This window comes from Chelonia mydas, chromosome 5, assembly GCF_015237465.2.
Source record: "Chelonia mydas isolate rCheMyd1 chromosome 5, rCheMyd1.pri.v2, whole genome shotgun sequence".
Classification (NCBI taxonomy): domain Eukaryota; kingdom Metazoa; phylum Chordata; order Testudines; family Cheloniidae; genus Chelonia; species Chelonia mydas.
The window spans coordinates 99,570,836-99,597,514 of record NC_051245.2 but is presented as its reverse complement, the minus strand read 5'-3'; the positions used below and the strand labels follow the sequence as shown (position 1 = coordinate 99,597,514).

Sequence of the window (26,679 nt, the reverse complement as noted above, 5' to 3'; positions counted from 1 at the left end):
AGCATTAGGTGGCCTGGGCAGTTGTGTGTTGGTAAAACAGAGAGATTTCAGCAAAGATCAGGATTTTTTTTTGTTGTTGTTTAATGTGATTTTATTTTTAAATGTTTTTACATTAAAATGTGTTTTATAATTTTGTTTTGTTCTTTAGAGCTAAGAATATATTTCTTTTTAATTTCCATTTCCTTGAGAGTTGGTGCTTATATCGCAAAAACAGCAAAATAAAACTGAGGAGGGAAGAGCCTTAAATGACTTCAACTTGATATATGCGACAATACAGTTGTTTAGTGGAATCAGGAAGACTCCCTAGTGCATAAATTTCACTTGAGTAAGCTAATGTCACATAGTGTTAAATCTATCATCAGAAATACAGGAAATAAGAATTTTTCTAGCATCTCCATTAGAATAGATTAGACTCCATATAATATGCCTATATTTGAACCTTTTAAAATTTCTCCTTACAGGATTTCACAGATGTATTGAATATCCATCCCATTACCAATCTCCTAAGTCATCCAGTCCCTGCAAAAAAGCATTTGCAATACAAAATAAGCCTTTAAAGTATCTTCAGAGACAAAAGTTACAGTATGACAAACACTATAAAGAATAAAGGCAAGTGATGTCTTATGTGGAAGGGAGGAGGAAGCTGTCCATTAATGATATTTAACATACATCAGACAATGGCTTGAAAAATCTGCAGTTACTTTGCTTGGTTTATAAGGGTGCCTAAACCACCAATTTCTGCAGAATGTAAGTCTTTATTTAAAATAAAATTGGTTTTAAAGACACAATTGGTGCAGGATTTCCACTTTGGGGTCCAGACCTCCAGTGTGAGACACGTGGCCAGCTCCCTAGCTCACAAAATTTTTGACCCTCTGATGCCTAAGTAGGCCACCTCAAGGGCTTCATACTACTGTGTGCTCTAGTCTTGAGTACTTTTGGAGCTCCAGAACCTTCCAACCAGTTCCTTTCTGACTTGGGTCAGTAAAGGAGCTTTCCATGGGAACTGAGCAACAATTCTAACCAGCACAGCTCTTGCTCATGCTGAAGCTTGTTTAAGTTTATTTCTGCCCTATTTCTGTTGTTTCTTCTGTTTTCAGTCAGTGCTCCCGAGCCCCGGAAACCTCTTCCTTTTGACTCTTCGCATCTTTCAAAGATTTATATATTTAGGCTTGTTCTCTTATCTTCCTCATGTTTTTTTCAGAAAGACATATGCAATACCAGCTATCTGTCTGTCTATCTTAAATGTAGGTGTTGAGGCTGTCTGTGGTTGCCTAATACTTTCCATTATCAGTGTTGTCAACTCTCCAAATTTTTCACAAGTCAAGTGATTTCAGCCAGGGCTGGAGCAAGTCTTGTGATGTCATGAGATGCTCCAGTCCCTTTGTGAATGTCAGCCCTACCTTGGGGATGACCCTATCTGATTGGCTCTTGGGGAAGAGAAGCCAAACAGGGATGCTGCAGGAGGCAGAAAGAGCTCTTTCTCCCCATCCCCTCATGAGCTGGCACCATTCTCACAGGAGGGGAGCAGGAAGTAGAGTCTTGCAGTTTGCTCCCTCCTCCCTCTTCCCTGAGCAAGGGGGAAGATCCTTCCCTCTGAGGGACCGTCTACCTACCTGTAGCACCAGGCCTTGCAAGGAGAAGAAGAGGGACCTGCTACAGCTGCTCGCCCCTGGGCCTGTTAAAAGGGGCAGAAGACCCAATCAGGCTGTAGGAGGAGCAGAGGTCAAGCTGCGTGGCAAAACTGATGTGGGGGAAAGAATTGATTTAGAGTTGGGGGCAGAATTAATTGCTAAGTGGGGGAAGGTGGGAGTCAGAGTTCCTGCAATGGGAGCCTGAATCACTGTACTCAATACATTTGGGAGTTTTGGCAACACTAGTTGACACATACACTCTGGGGGTAAAGAGGGGGAGTTCAAAAATCAAAACTTTTTATTTAAAAAAATCTCATGATTTCTTGAACCTTTGGAGCTAGCGGTACTGCACTGTCAAGACCCAGTTTTCAGTTGTTTGTAACTGTACCAAACCCTAACCATTTGTGCTGGAATTTTATATGCCAGGTCTCTGCCTCAGGCTGATTTGTTTTTTTTTAATTCTGAAAACATGGTTCAACTGTTTTAACAACATAGGAATAAATATTGTTCCAATATTTAAAAAAAAACAAATTTTATTAAGAAGTCTTAGTGCCTCAGTGCTTTGGTGCAGACACTTGAAATTTGACAGGAGTGGGTTGGTCAGGTGTAGAGCTTTTGTTTTCCCCATGAAAATCCACCCAGATTTGGCTGAGTTCTAAGCCTCTGAAAATCACCATCAGCATATGCTCAGTAGACATTTGTTAGAGGCAGGATGGCAGACAAATTCTCCAGAGGTTCTATTTGCACCAGATATGTTACAGTCAAGGCTCCAAGGGCTGAGCAGCACTTTCACTGCAATAGTTCCTCCTCGCTTCCAGGAGCTGCTGAGCATCAGGTGCTAGAAGTGAGAGCTGCAATGCTTGCCTGTGCTCTCAGTGATTCCTTTGCTGGTGCCAAGGTAGCATGGAAGAGAAGGAGGAACCAGCCTAACTTGAATGTAGAGAGTTAAGAATCAGAGTGGAAAAAGAGGCATGGAGACAGGGATGATGACAGGGTCAGTCTGGGATGGGGAGTAGGAGCGGAGGAGCAAAAGGTTAGGATGGGAAGGAAAGGAACAGAGGGGAGCCAGGGACAGATGGGGGTTTTGAAACAAAGGGGACAGGACAGGAGTGACAGACATAGGTAGGGAATATTAGGAGCCAACACCAGGAGAGAGTAGGCCACGGGGATCCTGTGCGCCAAGTGAAAATAATCCTTTAGGGAAAAAGTATGTGATCATATGATTAAAGACTATCTTAGTGCATACACAAAAAGGAACCGAATTAAAGTTGCATGGACATCTTTCATTCTGGCATTTCCTAAGTTTTGTGTGCTTGACTTGGCAACTAACGTTCTTTTAACATTGTTTTCTTATGTAATTATGGCAGTACAACTCTCAGTTACATACTTAAGGAGAGCTAGTTTTGCATTTAAAGGAGGATTCAGCCACTTTCCCATGTACCAAGGGTACAGCATGTCTTTCCCAAAATTAGATCACTTACTCTTTGAGGATAGATAGATTTTCTTGGAGCTTACAGATAATTTTGGTACTTAGTCAAAATTAATTAAAATGCATCTTTAAAAAATTTAACTTCCAGACTTTTTTCTGTGTCTCAAATGATCTTAACAAACTAAATAAAAACACAGGTTTCATGATTTCCTGGTCGCTAAAAGTCCCTGAATCTTGTGCATATCTGCATTTGAAGATACTTTTAGGAGCCATTTTTCCCATTATTCTTTGTAATTATGTTCCCATTCATCCGAGGCAGATGAAAAATATTCTAATTCAGAGAATTCCATATATAACGGCCTCCTTCCAAAATGGATGTCATCTCCCTTTGTTCTCAATGGGGCTGAGGCCACAGATTGCTCTTAACAAAGATGGCTGCTCATTAGAAATTAGAGGTGGCCATTTTGAAAGGCCGATTCTGGGAAAGAGCAACCACTGAGTTATTGACACCATTCCCTGCAACATAGCACCCCCCAGCAACACTTTGGCTCAGCAGGCTCAACACTGATCTAAAGGGGAGAGCACCCTTTACTGGGTCAGCCCCATTGGTAGGGTGCGCTGTGTTGGAGGAAGCAATGAGCTGAGGCTTTCAAAGAATATCAGGGTTGGAAGGGACTCAGGAGGTCATCTAGTCCAACACCCTGCTCAAAGCAGGACCAATCCCCAACTAAATCATCCCAGCCAGGGCTTTGTCAAGCCTGACCTTAAAAACCTCAAAGATTCCACACCTCCCTAGGTAACCCATTCCAGTGCTTCTCCACCCTCCTAGTGAAAAAGGTTTTCCTAATATCCAACCTAAACCTCCCCCACTGCAACTTGAGACCATTACTCCTTGTTCTGTCATCTGGTACCACTGAGAACAGTTTAGATTCATCCTCTTTGGAAGCAGCTATCAAATCCCCCCTCATTCTTCTTTTCCGCAGACTAAATAATCCCAGTTCCCTCAGCCTCTCCTCATAAATCATGTGTTCCAGCCCCCTAATCATTTTTGTTGCCCTCCGCTGGACTCTTTCCAATTTTTCCACATCCTTCTTGTAGTGTGGGGCCCAAAACTTTGACTCAAGCTAGGAGAGAGTTCACTTCTAAAGTTAACCATTGAATTTGCATTATGATTATTCTTTTTGGCGGGGGGGCTGGAATGCTGACACAGACATTCCCTGGCTCAATAGAAACTGTATAATGCACTGTTGCAGCTGATGAAGTGTGATAATAATACTTCTAAGTCCTGCTGCTGCTCTTAGAGCTCTTTGCTGTGGAGCTGCACACTGTATTTGTTGGCTGGGGAGCTGCCAGATGCAGTCAGATTGGAGAGAGAGGTGAATAGTGTAAAGATGTGGCTGGACACAGCAAGCTGATCCTGGTTTCTGCCTGAGGAAACTTTAATAAGCCTAGGTTTACATCTTGGTTTAAGTAAAATAGACTTCAGTTACATTGCAGCACAGTTGCATCATTCAGTCCCAGCATCCCAAGTGCTCATAGTGCAGTCCATTGGTTTGGGACTTAGCTGGTGTCCTTTGCCCTGCCACCATCAGGAGAGAAAGTAAATAAGCTGTAGTAACGGATGCAGCCAGTACCTACCTGTCAACAGGAGAATGAGGTTCTGTAACCACTAACTTTCAGCCAGATTTGTGTGATACACACTTCCCTCTCAACTTGTGACATCCCTGCCTGACAAGGGACCAAGACCCAGGAGAAGGGATACATGAATGATGGAGACTGATTACATCCCCCAATCAATCCCGAATGGATTGTTCCTGGTAGATATTTCCAGTAAGGTATTAAGTGTCCCCTAACACAGTGGTTCTTATGTTCTTACTAAGGTGACCCACCAAATGCATTTTGTGTTTTTTTTGTGACCCACCCAAGGTTCAGATTGGGGGAGGGGCAAAATCATAGGCATGTCCTTCTCATCCTTGGAGTTTGGACCCTGAATGGGTCACAAGAAAAGACAAAATGCAGTTGGTGGGTTGTCTTAGTAAAAAGTTTAAGAATCACTGCCCTAAAATAAGGCTTCCACCACTTCCTGTGCAAGTCTCTTTCACAGTCTAATAGGGAAAGTTTCTTGTGTTCAGCCTATATTTCCCTTTGCTGATTGTTGGATCATATTAAAGAAGTTCTGTATTAAAATCACAAATGAGTTTGATTCCCCATAGTTTAAATTCCAGGATATTACTAATTAAGAGGACTCTTGGTTTTTGGTACTGTTTCTCTCTCTCTCTGTGTGAAACTTGCAAGCTGCTAATTGTGTTAGTACATTCTAAGACAGAGTCTGTTCTCAAAGCAATTCTTTGTAACAACAACTACTCACACAGAGAGAGACTCAAAGCAAGACTCTGTAACCACAGAAACAGCACCCAGATACTCCCCGCCCTTTTGTTGTATTCATCTCGCTTTGTTAACAATTGTGATTAAAATAGAGATAGAGGATGTATGTGGATGGATGTTTGGTGTGGATAATAACTGAATGATCAGGGAGGTGCCAGCCTAAGAATCCAGTGTCCATCGACTGAAGAAGGCGTCAATTGGAAATAACCAGAGGACTCCCAGCCTCAAGGATGGGAGAACCAAAGAATAAGATAACATCTGGCAGCACGGAGCCATCAGGAATGTGCCATCTGCTGATTGATTCAGCAACAGCATGATGAAGCAATTCCCATAGGCTGGCATAGGAAGAAATTCCTATAAAAATGAACTCTAGAAAGTGAGAACTTTGGGGTCTGATTCTGCAAACCAACTTCCAGGAGCATCAGATGAGCGTCTGACAAGGCCTTGCTCCCTCCTCATGTCCACGCCACCTGGGCAGTGGCTTGGCATGAGCAACTCTAAGGCTGGTAACTGTGATAACAACCTTGCAGAACCTGTGAGTGTGTGTATGAATGAATGTGTGAATAAATATGAAATTGAATGGAATGTTATAGCTATAACTAAGTGCTTACTATGATTCTTTCTGTATTCACAATAAATGTGGCATTTTGCCTTTTCCCCTTTAATAAGATCCTGCTGTTTTTTTATTTTATTGGTATAACATGTTTTCCATCTTATTATTAGGGCCCTATCAAATTCACGGCCATGAAAAACGTGTCATGTACTGTGAAATCTGGTCTGCCCCCATGAAATCTGGTCTTTTGTGTGATTTTACCCTGTACCATAATCTTGCTACTCTCCACCCCTCACAACTCCTTTTTGGGTCAGAATCCCTACAATTACAACACCGTGATATTTCAGATTTAAATAGCTGAAATCAGGAAATGTACAATTTTAAAAATCCTATGACTGTGAAATTGACCTAAGTGGACAGTGAGTTTGGTAGGGCCCTACTTATTATTTCACCCTGCTGAAATCCTCTCCCTCCTTGGGCTTTATACTCATCAAGAACAGTTATATACCTCTGTCATTGACTGACTGGCTAGGTTTTCCAAATATCAAGATCTTTCCTTGTCATTCTATCTTATCCAGACGTTTACACATTTCAGTTACTCTTCTCTAAATACCCTCCAGTTTGTCAACACAGTTTTGGTGCTGAGATTATCAGATCTTAGCGCAATACTGTACAGCCAGGAACAGGAAAATGACATAGTGGAAATAAGAGGCAGTGAAGAAGTTCTGGACTAAGCGGGTTCCTCACAATGGGTGTTACTCATCTCTGTGCGTCCCCCCCACCCTATTATTTATCAGGATGTAAATAGTCTGCTGGCCTTCTGAATGTTGCTGAATTTCACCCAGTATGTTAGGAGAGGTAATGGGATGACGCAGAGGGCTGCAGACCTTCTGATAATTACAGATAGACTGAATAATGCTGGGAGATGCCCTGAGCGAGGGCTAGTCTACAGTAGAAGCGATGAATCGGCGCAGCTGCATCAGAGCATCTGCGCCACTGTAGCACATCTGGTGAAGGTGCTCTATGCCAACAGGAGAGAGCTCTCCTGATGGCATAATTACTCCATCTTCATGAGAGGCGGAAGCTACATTGGCGGGAGAGCGTCTCCCACCGAGAACAGCACTTAGGTCGCTGTAATTTGCATCGCTCAGGGAGGTGGCTTTTTCATACCCCCGAGCGATGTACGTTATATCAACATAAGCAGTAGAGTAGACCTGCCCTTTTTCTGTGCAGGAGAATTGTATGGCAGGGGCATTGGAGAGATGTTGGGTTTCTGAGGTGGTGAACAAGATTAGTTTGTGGGGCTCTGTCAGAAGGGACTTAAATCTTCCTAGTCAAAGTCCTGTGAATTGTTTTTGATTTGCCATTCTTACTCCAAGGCTATCTTTGCATGACAGCCCATTGGAATGTGGTGAACATATGGCGACAGGAATAGTTTCAGTAACTACTTCCCTAGAGCTGAAAGGCTCCATCTCCAATACCAACCTCCTGAGCTGTCCTGTCCCTGCAAAATGAATTTTCAGCATGAACTGAAGCATTAAAAAATGTTCACTATCTTATTTCTCAAAAGAAATTAATCCAAGATGGAAAGTATGATTTTTGTGACTCCAGGTGCACTATGGTGTAATTCAGTCCCACAGAGCAGCAACATTTGACAACCCATAGTGCTGTATTTAACCTGGAGAGTATCTACAACTAAGGCTATGTCGAAACTGCACTTTCATCTGTAAAACTTTTGTCTGTCATGGGGTGTGAAAGAAGACACCCCTGACTGACAAAAGTTTGACTGATGAAAACCGCTGGTGTGGACAGTGCTTTGTCAGTAGGAGACACTCTCCCGCCAACAAAGCTATCGCCCCTCATTGGGGGTGGTTTTATTTTGTCGGCAGAAGAACTCTCTCCTGCTGACAAAGAGCGGCTACACTGCATATCTTACACTGGCACAGTTGTGCCACTGTAAGGTGTGCCGTGTACACCTAGCCTAAAAGACTGTGAGAGGAATAAATTAACAGGACTGTGGTGGGGCTACAGTGAGTAGAAAGCTCCTTTTTGTTCTGTGTTTGTACAGCGTCTAGCATAGTGGGGTCCTAGTCCATGACTAGGGCTCCTATGCGCTACAATAACAAAAATAAATAATAATAATAATAATAATAGCAAATCTCAGTTCTTCACACAAAGGAATGGCTCCTTTTGATAGGATTTTTGTTTTGTGTTAGCGGCAGAAAATAATTCTAACTGCTGACTTACTGTTTGGTAATGGATAGTAAAAGCTCATTTTAAGGGGTACCTAAACTTTCCAAATTGCTTTAACCCACTTCTAGTAGCATAGAGAGCAACATGGAATGTAATACTCTGCATTATTTTGAAAGTGGTCCTGTACAATAAGTGACCCATAGAGATACCCAGTGAAGCATAATGTGTTGAGTTGTTGTTAAACTTTGTACTCACTAGTAATGTGAGAATTCTTGTAATATCAATACTTTTTTTTATCCTGGAGGGTATTTGACTTTTTTTAAGACCCTCTTACACCAGTCCCAGTGTTTTTAAATCACTGCTTCTCCCTCATACAATTGCTTCCATAGAATTCTAGTTTTGGAAAGTGACTGATACACCATGTGGATCTCTGCTCATCCGACATTAGTTAGGCATAGGAGGGTTCTTCCTGAGCTTGTTATCATTTCCTCTTCCCCCACCAGACACTTGTTTATGTATCCCAAAACTTTTGTTCTATAACTTTTGTTCTTTATTCCTATAATTTGTGCCTTTTACTAGTTAGTCATTTTTGTACTTTCTGTAGTCTCTAGAAAAAATTCCCTTAAAATCAGGCCAACTTCTAACTTTCTAGGAGCTCTAGAATTCTTGTAATAGCAATACTTACTTGTAGCCCAGAAGGCATTTTTGATCTTTTCTAAATCTTTTCTTTTTCAATCCTAGCTTACTGCTAAATATTATTCAGTAGAACCTCACTCATCCTCATTAATGAGGATGATCTCCAGTCCAGTATAGTGGGGTCTGTACCGTAGTGAGATTTTTGCTGAATGGAACCAGTGTATTTACATCATGTTCCTCTCTGGGCTGTGGGATATGACCACATCTCCCTCTACCCTCTCCAGTTCCCTTTTCTCTACCTGATCCACCTTCACTGCACAAGATTATTTATCCTGTTTCTCCTCCTTCCTGGTACTAAGATAATGGGTGTTGGAATCAATAATTTAACTTGTCCATTGTGCTGAGGAAGGATAGTCCAAGTGCCAGTGCTATCCCAATTTATTTGTGATTGGAAAGGAAATAGTTGGGAGTAGTGCTTAGGGGAGATCGTATTTTGCTATCAGACACTGTAATATTATAACTATCACATTGTGGTTTCAGTGACTGTAAGCGCTTTGGGGCAGGAAGTGTGACTTATTACATGTTATATGGAACCTAATACAATGGGACCCAAACTGCTTTATCTAAATAAATTACTACATGAATCATGTGTAAGTGGGTCATATTATGAATTAGGCCAGCGGTACTCAAACTGGTTCGGGACCCCAAAGTGGATCGCGATCCCATTTTAATGGGGTCATCAGTGCTGGCGTTACACCTGCTGGGGCCCGGGGCCAAAGCCCAAGCCCCATCACCCAAGGCCAAAGCTGAAACCCGAGGCCTTCAGCCCTGGGTGGTGGGGCTCAGGTTACAGCTCCCCTGCTTGGGGCTTAAGCCCCGGGCTTTGGCCTCCCCAACCCTGGATGGTGGGGCTCGGGCTTTGGCCCCCCTGCCCGGGGTAGCAGGGTCTCAGGTGGGCTCAGGCTTTGGTCACCCCTCCTGGGGTCATGTAGTAATTTTTGTTGTCAGAAGGGGTCGTGGTGCAATGAAGTTTGAGAAACCCTGAATTAGGCCTTCAACTTGAAAGATATTAATAATTTGATTCAGATGATGTATGAAAAAAGCATCAGTTTGAATCTGATTTGAAATAGGAAAAAAAAATGGTTACAACTCTTTTGTTTGAAAAAGTAAAAAAGGTACTTAAGCAACTTGTGTATGTCATCTGTGTACAGAAAAATCATTGCCAGCATTAATCATTGTCATTAGTTATCTACACAAGTGGTTTTCAAACTTTTATTCTGGGGACCCAATTGAAGAAAATTGTTGATGCCCGTGACCCAACAGAGCTGGGGATGAGGGGTTTGGGGTGTGGGAGGGGTTCAGGGCTGGGGCAAAGGGTTAGGATGTGGGGTTGAGGGCTGCGGGGTGGGGCCAGGAATGAGGGGTTCAGGGTGTGGGAGGAGGCTCTGGGCTGGGGTTGGAGGTTGGGGTGCAGGAAGGGGTTCTGAGTTTGGGGGGCTCAGGGCTGGGGCAGGGGATTGGGCCGCAGACTTACCTCTGGCGGCTCCTGGTCAGCGGTGCAGCTGGGATGCAGAGGCAGGCTTCCCACCTGTCCTGGCACCGCAGACTGCACTGCGCCCCGGAAGCAGCCAGGAGCAGGTCTGGCTTCTAGGCGGAGGCGCACGACTCTCATCCGCAGGCACTGCCCCTCCCTCCCCCACAGTGCAGAGCCAGTGCTCGGGGCGGGGCAGCACACGGAGCCCTGTGGCCCCCCTGCCTAGAAGCTGGACTCTCTGCTGGCCACTTCCAGGGTGCAGCGCGGTGTCAGAACAGGTAGGCACCTTAGCTGGGTAGCACCGCTTACAGGACTTCTAATGTCCTGGTTGGCGGCGCTGACCAGAGTGACCCAGTGCCTCGCAACCCAAACTTTTGAAAAACGCTGATCTACACTGTATCATTGTCATCTTCTCTTCAAATCAGTTTAGTGCAAACTTTTTTTTATAATACAGTCATGGGAATTGCATCAAATCTAAATATAATAGGCAAAAAAATAGAAATGTTATTTGAAACCTTTCATTTAAGAGTCTTCAATGATTCATAGAGAAGAAAATTATTTTCTTATAATGGACATTATAAACATTTTTCTTGTATTAGAGACAAAAAATAGCTAGTGTAATACTTTTTTCTGTTTGTAAGTAAGCACAAGTGTTTGACTTCAAACTGAGATTTTTGTTCATGATCAAAAGGAAGATCATTCATTACTTCCTAATATTCTTCATTATTTTGTTGTATGAACGCTTATTTCACTATTTTTAATGCTGTTGTAGGAATACATAGTTTATATTTATTACATATATCTCAGGTATTGTCAATAAGGGATTTTCTGTCTGTATACTTCCTTAGTTAATGATGGGTATGTTGTTTATATGTGTCACATTCCGGGGTGTAGTCCAGACCAGTGAGGGGTTCTCTCATCACACCTCTAGCCAGGTGTTAACAAAGTTAATTGGCAATCATCTGTCAAATGGCCATTCTTTAGCAGCAAAGGGGAGCAGAAACAGATCAATCTGCATTTTAGCAAACAAACAACATGGAACCTCTTTCATCATGAGACTCCATGTCTCCTTCCTCATAGTTGGAAAGAATTTTATTTAAGGGGTAACCCTCTGGAAAATGCATTTCGAAAGGGTGACTGGGCTCTAAAAGTGAGAGGCAAAACACTCCTGGTTCTCTCTCTCTTTCATCTAAGAAGACAAAGGAACCAGCCCTTTGGGGAGGAAATCCTGACCTGAGACTTTTGGTCAGCGCAGTTGCTGGGAACCGCATATGTGGTAAGGATTTACCTTGAGCCAAGTCTAGCTTGTTAAGTTTTAGCTACTAGGAAGCGTTTTATCTTGATTTCTCTTATAATCATTTCTGACTTTAATACATTATATTTGTACTCACTTAAAACCTATCTCTTTGTAGTTAAATAAACTTGTTTTATTTTTAGTCTGAACTAATCCAGTGTTATGTTTAAATTGAACTGTTTGGTAACTCCAGTTAAAGTAGAAAATCCTTGAATATTGACCTTTACAGGGGCAATGAACCTTTAATATCTGAACTGTCCAGGAAATGGCTGGACAGTGCAGAACACACGTTTTTGGGAAAATTCGGGTCTGGGAGTTTGTTGGTATCACCCTGCAAGTATTAACCAAGACTGATGGAAGCTAGAATGTGACTGGAGTGTTGCTGATAGGCTGCTGGGGTCAGAGCTGCTGGACCAGGGCTACAGCTATACTCAGATACGCAGGGTGTGACTAGCATGCTGATAGGTTGTTTGTAAGTGGACCTCGTTGCGAGCTACAACAGCAAAGCATTTTGAGGTTACCTAAGGTGGTGGGACAGGTGATGACAAAGACCCTCACTGGTCTGTATTGCACCCCAGAATGTGACAGTGTGTAAACCTTTTAATTCTGAAATCCAATTCTTCATCTTTGGACACCAGCTTATGAAGAAAGGATGGATGCCTCTTCACCTTCAGTTTACTTACAGGCAGCAGAACCAGCCATGTGTTAGACATTTTGGAGCTCTGGCTAGTTTTCTACTTCTTTCCTTATCTTCCTTCCTTCATTTTTCTCTCTGCCTCAGTCAGAGGCAGTTGCAGTAGATCAACTAGGTTGAGGAAGTAGGAAATTCTGATACATGATCAAACTTGTGGAACTATACAGAACAAAGATTAACACAGATATGAGTTTAACAATTTGGGAGCTTGCTTATCAAGGGAATGGTCAAGGTTAGACCTGTACAGCAGCTAACACAAAACAGATATCTGAATCCGAAATGGAGGTTACAATCCAAAAATGGAGGTTACAATCCAGAATAGAGTTCACAGTTTGACCTAGACATTTCCCACTTTCTTACATTGCTAATATAAATAAAAGGGGATCTATAATAGCTGTGAATATAAGGGAAATCGGATTGTTGGGCCAGCTAACCAATTTCATTAGTAGAGGACCGTGGAGGATGGACTCTACATCCAGGAGTGTTCACACAGATCACCAGGATATTGGGTACTGCAGTGGTTTAGAACTGTTTGTCTCAGCAAAGAATTGCAAATCTCCCCCCCCTCCCCCCCCCCGCTTTAAATAAAAGGATCTAGCAGGCAGGTACAGATGCTCCCTCACAGAATTGGAGCTTTGATCTTATGTAAACATCCTCCTCCCAATTTTGCTCATTCCAAAGAACCATCAGAAAAATAAAAACACAGTTGTAGTGCAGTTAATAAATAGTACTTTATTGGCCCAAGAGACTCGTTTCCCCCACACACACACAAACCCACAGTATGCATCCGATGAAGTGAGCTGTAGCTCACGAAAGCTTATGCTCAAATAAATTGGTTAGTCTCTAAGGTGCCACAAGTACTCCTTTTCTTTTTACAATGCCATGATCAATACTATGGAAAACTTAATCTAATCCTTCAAGCACTGACAAAACCATCATTTGAATCGAAGTGTGTGTGCGCCCACGTGCACAGTTGTCGGAGACTTCTGCCTTAGCGACCGTAGAGCGTTAATGGTTCTTCACAAACCTTTGTTCTACCTAATCTGCATCCAAACCTGACGGTTTGGCTGCTGCATAGTTGAATGAGCAGGAGCAGCAGTGCTCGGCCAATGTCCAGCAGATCCTGTTGGGAAGTAGAAAGCCCGCTACCAGAGCCACCTACGCGGCCAAGTGGAAACGATTCACCTGTTGGACCTCGGATAAAGGCTTCCGGCCAGAGTGAGCCTCGTCGCAGCTGATTTTAGACTACCTTCTGCATCTCAAGCTCCAGGGCTTGTTCCTTTCATTGACCAAATTCCACTTTGCAGCCATCTCAGCCTTCCATATGCCGCTCGAAGGCAGATCGGTTTCCGCCCAAAAAATGATGGACGGATTTCCCAAGGGCCTTGAACTCCTCTACCTGCATGTCAAGGACCCTGTTCCCCCATGGGACTTGAATCTGGTGCTGTCGCAGCTCACGGGTCCTCCTTTTGAGCCTTTGGCTTCCTTTTCTCTCCTCCTGTCCTGGAAGGTTGCGTTTCTTGTCACAATCCGGTGACTTCGGCCCCTCAAGTCTCTGAGATTTGGGCGCTCGCCTTGGAACCACATTATGCGGCCTTCTACAAGGATAAGATCCAGCTGAGACCGCACCTGGCTTTCCTGCCCAAGGTGGTCTCTCTGTTTCATTCAAGCCACGACATTTACTTACCAGTCTTCTTTCCAAAGCCACATAAATTGGAAGAGGATCGTAGACTGCGTGCCTTGCGCGTTAGGAGGGCTCTGGCCTTCTACATTTACAGGAGGGCCAAACCATTCTGTAAGTTGACTCAATTGTTCATCGCAGTGGCTGACAGGATGAAAGGTCACTCTGTATCCGTTCAAAGAATTTCTTCTTGGATCACCGCCTGCATTCTCTTCTGCTATGATCAAGTGAAGTTGCCACCCCTAGCAATTGTCACTGCCCGCTTGACCAGGGTGCAGGCCTCTTCAGCCGCTTTTCTGGCACAGGAGCCTATCCAGGACATCTGTAGGGCAGCCACCTGATCGGCTGTCCATACGGTTACGTCCCACTATGCACTTACCCAGCAGGCCTGGGATGATGCCGGCTTTAGCATGGCAGTACTGCAAGCCAGGAGGCTGTGAACTCTGAGCCCACCTCCATATATACTCGTTATGAGTTACCTAGAATGGAATCGACATGAACAAGCACTCAAAGAGAAAACAATTACCTACCTTTCATAACTGTTGTTCTTCGAGATGGGTTGCTCATGTCCATTCCATTACCCTCCCTCCTTCCCCTTTGTCGGAGTTGCCGTCAAGAAGGAACTGAGAGGGCGTAGGGTTGGCAGCGCCTAATATACCGACACATGAGCATGGCTCTCAAGGGGGCATCACAGCCCACCCTCCGGATACCGCTAAGGCAAAAGTCTCCAACAACTGTGCACGTGGGCGCGCACACACCTAGAATGGAATGGATGTGAGCAACCTATCTCAAAAAACAACAGTTACGAAAGGTAGGTAACCATTTTTTTCTGTCGTTTTCATAATGACGAGGCATTACTGAGAATAGGCTCTGACTTAGCGCTAAAAGTGAGTTCTGTCTTCTACTGATCTTAAGGTTTGTACTGTAGTCCTTTTGTCCAAAGCATGGATGTGAAAAAGAGAAGAACTGAAGCAAGCTAGACACGAGTAGGGAAATAAAAATTTATAAGAAATCAAAGACACTTATCATTCAGTGAAAGGAATAAAAACTCCAAAAAGATCTGTCACCAAATAGCTGCAGCAGCAAAGAGTCCTGTGGCACCTTATAGACTAACAGACGTATTGGAGCATAAGCTTTTGTGGGTGAATACCCACTTCGTTGGATGCATGTCGTGGAAATTTCCGGAGCAGGTATAAATATGCAAACAAGAATCAGGCTAGGGATAACGAGGTTAGTTCAATCAGAGATGATGAGGCCCTCTTCTAGCAGTTGAGGTGTGAACACCAAGGGAGGAGAAACTGTTTTTGTAGTTGGCTAGCCATTCACGGTCTTTGGTTAATCCTGAGCTGATGGTGTCAGATTTGCAAATGAACTGAAGCTCAGCAGTTTCTCTTTGAAGTCTGGTCCTGAAGTTTTTTTGCTGCAGGATGGCTACCTTTAAATCTGCTGTTGTGTGTCCAGGGAGGTTGAAGTGTTCTCCTACAGGTTTTTGTATATTGCCATTCCTAGTATCTGATTCGTGTCCATTTATCCTTTTACATAGGGACTGTCCAGTTTGGCTGATGTACATAGCAGAGGGGCATTGCTGGTACATGATGGCGTATATTACACTGGTGGATGTGCAGGTGAATGAACCGGTGATGGTGTGCCTGATCTGGTTAGGTCCTGTGATGGTGTCGCTGGTGTAGATACGTGGGCAGAGTTGGCATTGAGGTTTGTTGCATGGATTGGTTCCTGAGTTAGAGTTATTATGGTGCGGTGTGTAGTTGCTGGTGAGAATATGCTTCAGGTTGGCGGGTTGTCTGTGGGCGAGACTGGCCTGCCTCCCAAGGCCTGTGAAAGTGAGGGATCGTTGTCCAGAATGGGTTGTAGATCACTGATGATGCGTTGAAGAAGTTTTAGCTGAGGGTTGTATGTGATGGCCAGTGGAATTCTGTTGGTTTCTTTCTTGGGCTTCTCTCACAGCAGGAGGCTTCTGGGTACACGTCTGGCTCTGTTGATCTGTTTCCTTATTTCCACGTGTGGGTATCGCAATTTTGAGAATGCTTGGTGAAGATCTTGTAGGTGTTGGTCTCTGTCTGAGGTGTTGGAGCAAATGCGGTTGTACCTCAGCACTTGTCTGGGATGGAAGCTGGAGACATGAAGGTAGGCATAGCGGTCGGTGGGTTTTTGGTATAGGGTGGTGTTAACGTGACTGTCACTTATTTGCACTGTGGTGTCTAGGAAGTGGACCTCCCGTGTAGATTGGTCGAGGCTGAGGTTGATGGTGGGGTGGAAGTCATTAAAATCATGGTGGAATTCTTCCAGGGTTTCCTTCCCATGGGTCCAGATGATGAAGATGTCCTCAATGTAGTATAGGTAGAGAAGGAGCGTGAGTGGACGAGAGCTGAGGAAGTGTTGTTCCAGGTCAGCCATAAAAATGTTGGCATATTGTGGGACCATGTGGGTGCCCATAGCGGTGCCACTGGTCTGGAGGTATATATTGTCACCAAATTTGAAATAATTGTGCATGAGGATAAAGTCACAGAGCTCAGCAACCAGTTGTGCTGTGGCATCATCAGGGATACTGTTCCTGACAGCTTGTATTCCATCTGGGTGTGGAATGTTTGTGTAGAGAGCCTCTACATCCATGGTGGCTAGGATGGTGTTTTTTGGAAGATCACCAATGCATTGTAGTTTTCTCAGGAAATCAATGGTGTCACGGAGATAGCTGGGAATGCTGGTAGATAGGGTCTGAGTAGAGAGTCCACATATCCGGACAGTCCTTCAGTGCCAATGCCCGAGATGATGGGGCGTCCAGGATTTCCGGGTTTGTGACCAGGCATTCTAAAGAAGGTCTATAATCTATTCTGTGAGAAAGATAGATAGTTCATGGATGAAATGAGCACAAGCTTTATACAAGAAGGTATGTAAAATGGTTACTGTACTGTGTTCAGTGTCTAGATATTGGAGACTATAAGTGCAGGTATTTTCAGATATCACTTTTGGCTGACTAATCCTGCCATCAGTAGTGTTTTGTTGATTTATCACTCTTACTTAACCTTCTCTATTCATAGTTTATTCTTTTCTGTGATTCTCCCTCCTTTGTTTTCTTCCACTTGGCTGTCACCAAAACCTCTAGTGAACAAAATAATATCTGAGAATAGAAAAATGTAATAGTTGACTGAAATGTTTATTTCCTTTCTTCTAACTTTCCTACTTATGAATCTGATCCTGCCTTGGGAGACCTTATGAGCGAATGTTAAAGAATTGTTTTTTAGAATTAGTTTTCCTAAGACGACATATTTGTAATACCTAGCAGGATTAAATATAATTTTGATGCTCTAACAGGTTTTATTAGTATGTTGCTATAGCTTTGGAAGCACCTTTTGGTAGGTCACAGCAAGAGGTCTATGCCACATCCTTTCGGCCAAAAGATCTGTGCTTAACTGGAGATGGGGAACCCTATTATGATGACTAGTGAATACACGTATGGGAAATTAGAAGTAAACCAGTAAACAAAATTTCCAGTCAGTGTGCCTTTTGTGACTCTTCCATTGGGAATTATCAGAAAGGGTCCGTGCTAATTTGTAGCTGTCTATGCTTCTTCCTCTTGGGTCCAGGTACCGTAGTTAGGTGTGCATTAGTGGTGATATATGGAGCTACAGAATCAAATTTACAGACTTTCCCTAATTTCACAGCTATTCCTTCTCTCCTCCCTAGAACTCTCCAGATGGTGAACAAGCTATTTTGCTGAATAAAATATGTCAGATCAATCCATATCTCAGAAATATCCAGCTGTCTACTCCTGTCTATTTTGTTATCCCTAAGTGAGTCAGAGGGGACAGACAGTCCAGAACTAATTTTCTCCAAATTAGTTTCCTTAAAATTAAAAAAAAAAAATGTTTAAAACTTTCTTCTTTACCCACTCAGAATAGTGCATCGAAGTTGTCTTCTACCTTAGAAATAGATTAACAGATTCCACGGGCAGAAGGGATCATTGTGATCTTCTACTCGACTTCCTGCATAACATAAGCCATGGAACTTCCCCACAATAATTCCTAGATTATAGAAATAGGTGTATGCAGCCCACCAAACGTTAATGATGATCGTAAGAACTCTTATTTGAAATAATTATTTATTTGATTTATTTATTTAAATTTATACAAAAGATAAAAAGCATCCATAGTATTTATTAAGATCTGTTCACATTTGTAGTATGGTTCAAGAACTAAGCACAGTGTATTAATTTATTTGTTGATACTTAGATGTTCTAAGAATTTTACTTTGTTGTATAAGTCATTATGTTGCCTGAAATTCTTAACGAGTGTGTTGGTCATTCACTACTATGAGTAGGTAAGATCAAAGATTATGTTTTCATTCTGACCATTAAAAGCCAGTCATCATTGCGTGTGATTAGAAGATTTAGTTTACTTTGGCTTCTAAGATGTTTTATTTACCCTTCTAAAGGAGAAAAAAGAAATTTCCTGCTGCACTTGAAAGTAAAATGTACAGGCTTTTAGTTTCAGCGTTGAATTAAAACCTGGTACGTTATTTGGTGTAGACAATAACGTGTATGTAGTGGAACAAAACTTTACAAACTAGTATTTAGAAAAGTAAATTAGTTCAGGATGAAGGAGCCCAATAAAAAAATAAATAGTTACTATTAAGCTGACACATTTATACAATACTATTTGATAGACAGTAGATAAGGTCAGGCTCTTAAACCATTCAGTCTGGTATGTAAAGTGTTGAAAACAGAAGGATCCCTACTGTGAAACTGAGTTGTATTAAATAATCTTTAGGAAGCTTAACAAACAACATTAGAGTACACAAAATTTGCAGTAAAACATGTATTCTTAACACAGTTACTTTGCCTGGGTTTTGCCTATTAGGCTGAAGATATGCTAATCTTGTCACGTGCAGCAGCTGGGTTTGTGCAATATTCTTTTCCTTCTCCTACGGGTTAATTAGCCTTCTTTCAAAATGTGGCCTATTTAGCTGTAGATTCTCATGATTCAGCCAATACTGCCGGTACAAAGCAGAACTGTTAACAGGCGGGTGTGTCCTACTGCTTAATTAGCCAGAATAGAAAGGTCCTTTGTCAAACAAGCATCTGTTGCTTGTGATCCACCTGACAGTCCCATTAGGCAAAGATGACTAGACTGAAATTGGGCATCTCTCTCCTTCAACAATATACAGCTCATTTACATATGTGGAGCATCCCTGAAAAACTGCAGGGGTTTATTTAGTTTATCAGAATGAATTAGAGTAACTGATAAACATCACTTGAAGAAGCCCTGTAAAATAATTTTACTAACTAAACTGCTCCAGGACATGGCATTAGCAACAACTGCCACTGAACAGGGACACTATACATGTTGGATGTAAAGCAGAGCATATTTCACGTTTAAGGAAAATCCTGTGATGTGTGAGCAAATCATGTTAAAGAATTGTCCTCATGGGGTGAGCCTGGACAGTGTAGAAATAGAGGAGACAAACCAAAATACGTCTGAATAGGTAGGAATTAAGGTGTTACCTTTAAATTATCTGTTCAGCGAAAATTGGCAACCGCATTTATGTTCCCCAAACATGCTTTAGCATTCTAATTGATCTACTGTTAAATCAACCTACAGAACTAATCAATTCAAGTGCCTCTGGCAAAATACTAGTTAGAATGTATTGTAGTTCCACTGGGGAGAGAGAGACAGCAAGTTACATCCTTAAATCTAGAGAGATTATTTTTGTTTTTGTTCTTTTCATTTACTAGATTCTTAAATTTGCAGACTTAAGGCCCTTCCCCATGAAGGCATCTGCATTAGGCATTTTTCTTACTGTTGCTACCATTGGTAGCCACTGGTGAGAGCAATGGTGGGAGCACTTGTGTAAATAGGGCTCCAGGCTGCTGCAGGTGAGTTAATCATTGTTTCTTCTTTGAGTGGGGTCCCTGTGGGTGCTCCACTTTAGGCTAGCTAGATTTCTTTATAAAAAAATTTTGTTTTAGTAAAATAGAGATTTTTTTTTTCATGGCCAGATTTTCCTCTTTTCCCCGTTGGGGAAATCTTTATCAGACACAATGCTTAGTTCACCCAGATTTAAAAAATGTGACTCTTCCCATGAGGCAATGCCCATCTCAGATGGTCATTCATTGTGTGTCCGTTGTTTGGGGGAGATCCATATCCCCCCAAAATGTTCATGTTGCAGTAACCTGAAAGCCAGGGCAAGGCGTGACAGAGATCTCTGCCTCAGATCATTTAGATGGAGAAGTCCCTTCAGCCTACTCCTCCAGGAACAAAATCTACATCAGCAGATGGTTCCCCAAACATACCTTTGCTAATGGGAGTGCTCAGCCTTCCCAATCGTCCAGGAAGCAAGCCGCGACCTCCCCCAATAGAGACACTCAAAGAAAAAAGAGCTCCCCGGCAAGGTCGCCTTCTTCGGTGCCGAGTTCAAGTAGAGTGAGCACCTTTGAGGCTCCAGGCGGCTCCAGGCACCTCCGGCACCGTCCTTCAGCGGACCTCTACCAAGCCCCGCCATTCTGGAATGTAGTTGAGATGTTCCTCGTCCATGGCACCGACCACCCCGGTGAGGGAATCAGCACCGAAATCGACTCAACAGGCAATACCGCCCCCACTGGCATGGATTCAGTCATCAGCACCATCAGACAGGCCAACCATGCCACCAACCATCTCGAGAAAGGCACCGACTATATCCACATCAGCAGCACCGCTGCCACAGACTCCACAGCAGTTTCTACAACACAAGGATATAGCGATCTCCTCAGTGCCACAATCACCCTTGCTCGGTACCGAGGGGATCTCCGGGCCAACTAACCGAACAATTGCCCACTTCTCTGGCTCCACATCCCTTCTCCAGTGATGAAGAGGAGGAAGTACATGGGAACTGTTTCTCCTCCCAGCACTCTTCTCCGATGGGACGAAGACCAATATGTGAAGCAGCTGAGACCAAATCTCACCATCCTAGTGAGGTACAGCAATGGTATGGGCAACCCTGGCTGGGTCCACCGTGATCTTTGTCATGCCTTGCCCTGACTTTCAGGTTACTGCAATGTGAGCATTTTGGGGAGATATGGGTCTCCCCCAACAACGGACACACAATGAATGACCGTCTGAGACAAGCATCACCTCACGGCACGAGTCACATTTTTTAAATCCAGGCGAGCCAGGGATTGTGTCTGATAAAGGTTTCCCCAATGGTGAAAGGGAAAAATCTGGCAATTAAAGAAAAATATCTCTATCTTACAAAAAACAATTTTTTTAAAATAAAGAAATATAGCTAACCTAAAGTGGAGCAGCCACAGAGACACACATCTTGAAGAACCATTGTTACTGCACAAGGTGAATAACTTCTTCATCTAACCCTGCTCACAGCATGACTACATGATGTGAAGATTAAAGTTAAAACATTATCATCTGCCAGTGCCTTTCTCATGCTGATGCTCTGATTGTTGATTCATAGATTCATAGATACTAAGGTCAGAAGGGACCATTATGATCATCTAGTCTGACCTCCTGCACAATGCAGGCCACAGAATCTCACCCACCCACTCCTGCGAAAAACCTCTCATCTATGTCTGAGCTATTGAAGTCCTCAAATCGTGGTTTAAAGACTTCAAGGAGCAGAGAATCCTCCAGCAAGTGACCCATGCCCCATGCTATAGAGGAAGGCGAAAAACCTCCAGGGCCTCTTCCAGTCTGCCCTGGAGGAAAATTCCTTCCCGACCTCAAGTATGACGATCAGCTAAACCCTGAGCATATGGGCAAGATTCACCAGCCAGATACCCAGGAAAGACTTTTCTGTAGTAACTCAGATCCCACCCCATCTAACACCCCATCACAGGCCATTGGGTCTATTTACCAGGAATATTTAAAGATCAGTTAATTACCAAAATCATGTTACCCCGTCATACCATCTCCTCCATAAACGTATCGAGTTTAATCTTAAAGCCAGATAGGTCTTTTGCCCCCACTGCTTCCCTTGGAAGGCTATTCCAAAACTTCACTCCTCTGATGGTTTGAAACCTTTGTCTAATTTCAAGTCTAAACTTCCCAATGACCAGTTTATATCCGTTTGTTCTTGTGTCCACATTGGTACTGAGCTGAAATAATTCCTCTCCCTCTCCGGTATTTATCCCTCTGATACATTTATAGAGAGCAATCATATCTCCCCTCAACCTTCTTTTGGTTCAGCTAAACAAGTCAAGCTCCTTGAATCTCTTTTCATAAAACAGGTTTTCCATTCCTCGGATCATCCTAGTAGCCCTTCTCTGTACCTGTTCCAGTTTGAATTCATCCTTCTTAAACATAGGAGACCAGAACTGCACAGAGTATTCCAGGTGAGGTCTCACCAGTGCCTTGTATAACGGTACTAAAACCTCCTTATCTCTACTGGAAATACCTCGCCTGATGCATCCCAAGACCGCATTAGCTTTTTTCACGGCCATATCACATTGGCAGCTCATAGTCATCCTGTGATCAACCAGTACTACAAGGTCCTTCTCCTCCTCCATTACTTCTAATTGATGCGTCCCTAGCTTATAACTAAAATTCTTGTTATGAATCCCTAAATGCATAACCTTACACTTCTCACTATTAAATTTCATCTTATTATTATTACTCCAGTTTACAAGGTCATCCAAATCTTCCTGTATGATTTCCTGGTCCTTCTCTAAATTGGCAATACCTCCCAGCTTTGTATCATTCGCAAACTTTATTAGCGCACACCCACTTTTTGTGCTGAGGTCAGTAATAAAAAGATTAAATAAGATTGGTCCCAAAACTGATCCCTGAGGAACTCCACTGGTAACCTCCCTCCATCCTGACAGTTCACCTTTCAGTAGGACCTGCTGTAGTCTCCCTGTTAACCAATTTCTTATCCACCTTTCAATTTTCATATTGATCCCCATCTTTTCCAATTTAACTAATAATTCCCCCTGTGGCACGGTATCAAACGCCTTACTGAAATCTAGGTAAATTAGATCCACTGCGTTTCCTTTGTCTAAAAAATCTGTTACTTTCTCAAAGAAGGAGATCAGGTTGGTTTGGCACAATCTACCTTTTGTAAAACCATGTTGTATTTTTTCCCATTTACCATTGACCTCAATGTCCTTAAATACTTTCTCCTTCAAAATTTTTTCCAAGACGTTGCATACTACAGATGTCAAACTAACAGGCCTATATTTACCCGGATCACTTTTTTTTTTTCCTTTCTTAAAAATAGGAACTATGTCAGCAATTCTCCAATCATACAGTACAACCCCTGAGTTTACAGATTCATTAAAAATTCTTGCTAATGGGCTTGCAATTTCATGTGCCAATTCCTTTAACATTCTTGGATGAAGATTATTTGGGCCCCCCGATTTAGTCCCATTAAGCTGTTCGAGTTTCGCTTCTACCTCAGATATGGTAATATCTACCTCCATATCCTCGTTGCCATTTGTCATGCTACCATTATCCCTAAGATCCTCTTTAGCCTTATTAAAGACTGATGCAAAGTATTTGTTTAGACATTGGGCCATGCCTAGATTATCCTTAACCTCCACTCCATCCTCAGTGTTCAACGGTCCCACTTCTTCTTTTTTTGTTTTCTTCTTATTTATATGGCTATAGGACCTTTTACTATTGGTTTTAATTCGCTTTTCAAGGTCCAACTCTACTTGACTTTTAGCCTTTCTCACTTTATCCCTACATGTTCTGACCTCAATAAGGTAGCTTTCCTTGCTGATCCCTTCCATCTTCCACTCCCTGTATGCTTTCTGCTTTTTCTTAATCACCTCTCTGAGATGCTTGCTTATCCAGCTTGGTTTACAACTCCTGTCTATGAATTTTTTCCCCTTTCTTGGGATGCAGGTTTCCGATAGCTTCTGTAGCTTTTATTTAAAGTAATCCCAGGCCTCCTCTGCCTTTAGATCCATAAGTTCTTCAGTCCAATCCACTTCCCTAACTAATTTCCTTAATTTTTGAAAGTCAGCCCTTTTGAAATCAAAAACCCTAGTTGCAGATTTATTTTTGTTAATCCTTCCATTCAGTTTGAACTGAATTAGCTCATGATCACTTGAACCAAGATTGTCCCCTACAACCATTTCTTCTATGGGGTCCTCACTACTCACCAAAACCAAATCTAAAATGGCATCCCCTCTAGTCGCTTCAGCAACTGCTTGATGAAGGAATCCATCAGCTATCGCATCTAGGAAAATCTGAGCCCTATTTTATTACTAGCACTCGTCCTCCAGTCTATCTCTGGGAAGTTAAAGTCTCCCATGATCACGCAGTTTCCATTAGTATTTACTTCATTAAAAACATTAAAGAGGGCTCTATCCATATCCAAATTAGATCCCGGCAGTCTATAGCACACCCCGAGCACTATCCCAGGGGAGGCTCTAGTAGTTTTCTTCCCCAGTGTAATTTTTACCCAGACGGACTCTGACGTCTCCATTCCATTGCTTCTTATTTCTTTACATTCTACCTCATCATTGATATACAATGTTACTCCACCACCTTTACCTTTATTTCTGTCTTTCTTAAACAGCACATACCCTTCAAAACCTGTAGTCCAGTCATGACTACTATGTCACCGTGTTTCTGTTATCCCTATAATATCTGGTTTCAGTTCCTGCACCAGTAGCTCTAGTTCCTCCATTTTGTTACCTAGGCTCCTCGCATTAGTGTACAACCATCTTAATTTTTGCTCTTTGGCCTCGCTCACATTCTGTAGCCGATTAGGCACGGTCATTCTACAGCCAGTATAACCTATTAGACTGGTATCCACACTGCCCTTCCTCCTTATATACATTCTCCTACCCACGGCTGTGTCCTTTCTTACTTGGTTTTCTTCCCTCACGATGCTAAAATCCGGCGTGGAGATTACCTGGACATCCCCCAACCATCTCCCCCAAATTCCTAGTTTAAAGCTCTCTTAATCAGTTGTGCCATCCTCCATCCTAGAAGTCTATTTCCTTCCCTACTCAGATGAAGTCCATCCCGAGAGAACTGTCGTCTGTCTATGAATGCCTCTCTGTGGCCATACATCCCAAAGCCCTCCTTATAGCACCACTGCCTGAGCTATCTGTTGATAGTCATAATCTTGTCACACCTTTGTTGCCCTTCTCTAGGAACAGACAGAATCCCACTAAAGATCACCTGAGCCTCGATTTCCTTAAGCGTCTTCCCCAGCCTAGCATAGTCTCCCTTAATACTTTACAGCGAGAATCTAGCCGTATCATTTGTTCCCACATGAAGGATAATTAGGGGATTCTTTCCTCCTCCCTTTAGGATCCTTTTCAACCTCAGGTCTACATCCCGTATCTTAGCACCTGGAAGACAGCACACCCTTCTATTCTCTGGATCAGCTCTGGTTACAAGCCTGTCTATTCTTCTCAATAAAGAGTCCCCAATCACATAGACCTGCCTTTTCCTGGTGACGGTGCTATTCTCCAGTCTATCCCCTGTTCCCTCTGGCTGCAAGTTCTTTCCATTCCTATTCTCCCTTTTAATCCCGTATCCTCCTAATGCTGTAGCTTTTATTTGTTTATTATTATTTATTATACTGGCTTAAAGCCTCACTTCAAATAGTTATTTTGTCTGATCTCACTGTTCTCGTTCAGAAAAATCTAGGTGCTGTAGGTAGTAGAGCAGGTAATTCAGTAGGTGGCACCCTTTGCTGAGTAATTAAGGAACAAATGCCCAACATAATTTTAAGGACCATTTTGCTAGTAGAATTATTGGCTTTCAGACAAATTGTAAAATAAAGGACATGGCCACTTATGGATATTAATGATTGAGCATAACTTGTTGTATCAATAGTGGGGTTAATTTGTATGGTCTCTCCAAATTCCCATTACATCTGCCTACCTAAATTCCACTCTAAATTTCAGATTCCAAGGTTTCAGCTTCCAAACAGCTGTATGTGTGCTATTTTATGTAAATTATTTAATGAGATAATTTGCTTGATTCAGACATGTGGAAAATAATCCATTATGTGGTCCTTATGAGGTGGGGTGGAAAAGTAAGTGCCCCAAACTGGTTTGGGAGAAGAAAATGATATAAAGTGTAATCTCATTCCTCTGTACCAGCCAGGAAAGAGGTGATTCCTGGCTAGAGAACAAAGAAATAAGGTTATTGTTAGGTGGTGTACACACATTAGCTTGCAGTTATGAATGTTCTACATTCCTCTGTCCTCAGTTCCTCTCTGCCAGCAACACTGGGTTAAAGAAATAGTCTTCCCGTTGTCTTTGATGCTTTTTGTCATTTTTTAAATAATATTTCTTAAAACTTCTTATGTTTGGTATTAGTGTTTTTACCAGATTTTTGCAGTTGAGAACTTTGTCTGCTCAGTGAGCGATACAAAATTGTAAATCTGTAAAAATCCCACTATTTTAAGAGTTGAATGTCACATGACAAGATTTCTGTCACTTGAAGACAGTCATTCTTCCCAGAAAATTTGAAGTGATGGACGTTTTGTAGAAAAGCAAGAAGGGATTGGGATCTGTATCAAATGCATTTCTGTCATGTTGGGATAAAGGTTTCCTGTATGCTGTTTCTCTTTCGCCTTGTGTAATAAAGGAAATGAGATAAAAGGCTAGCCATATGATCTCTGTAGGTATGAAGAGGTTGACTCACCACTAGTGCCTCTTTGTGGTCAGGTGTTGCTT

At 42.6% G+C, this 26,679-nt stretch overlaps 1 protein-coding gene across 4 annotated transcripts in view; it reads left to right on the top strand.

Moving 5' to 3' along the window:
• Window positions 1-26,679, top strand: part of RFX3 (regulatory factor X3) — a 232,094-nt gene that overhangs the window by 94,708 nt on the left and 110,707 nt on the right. The window lies entirely within an intron of this gene.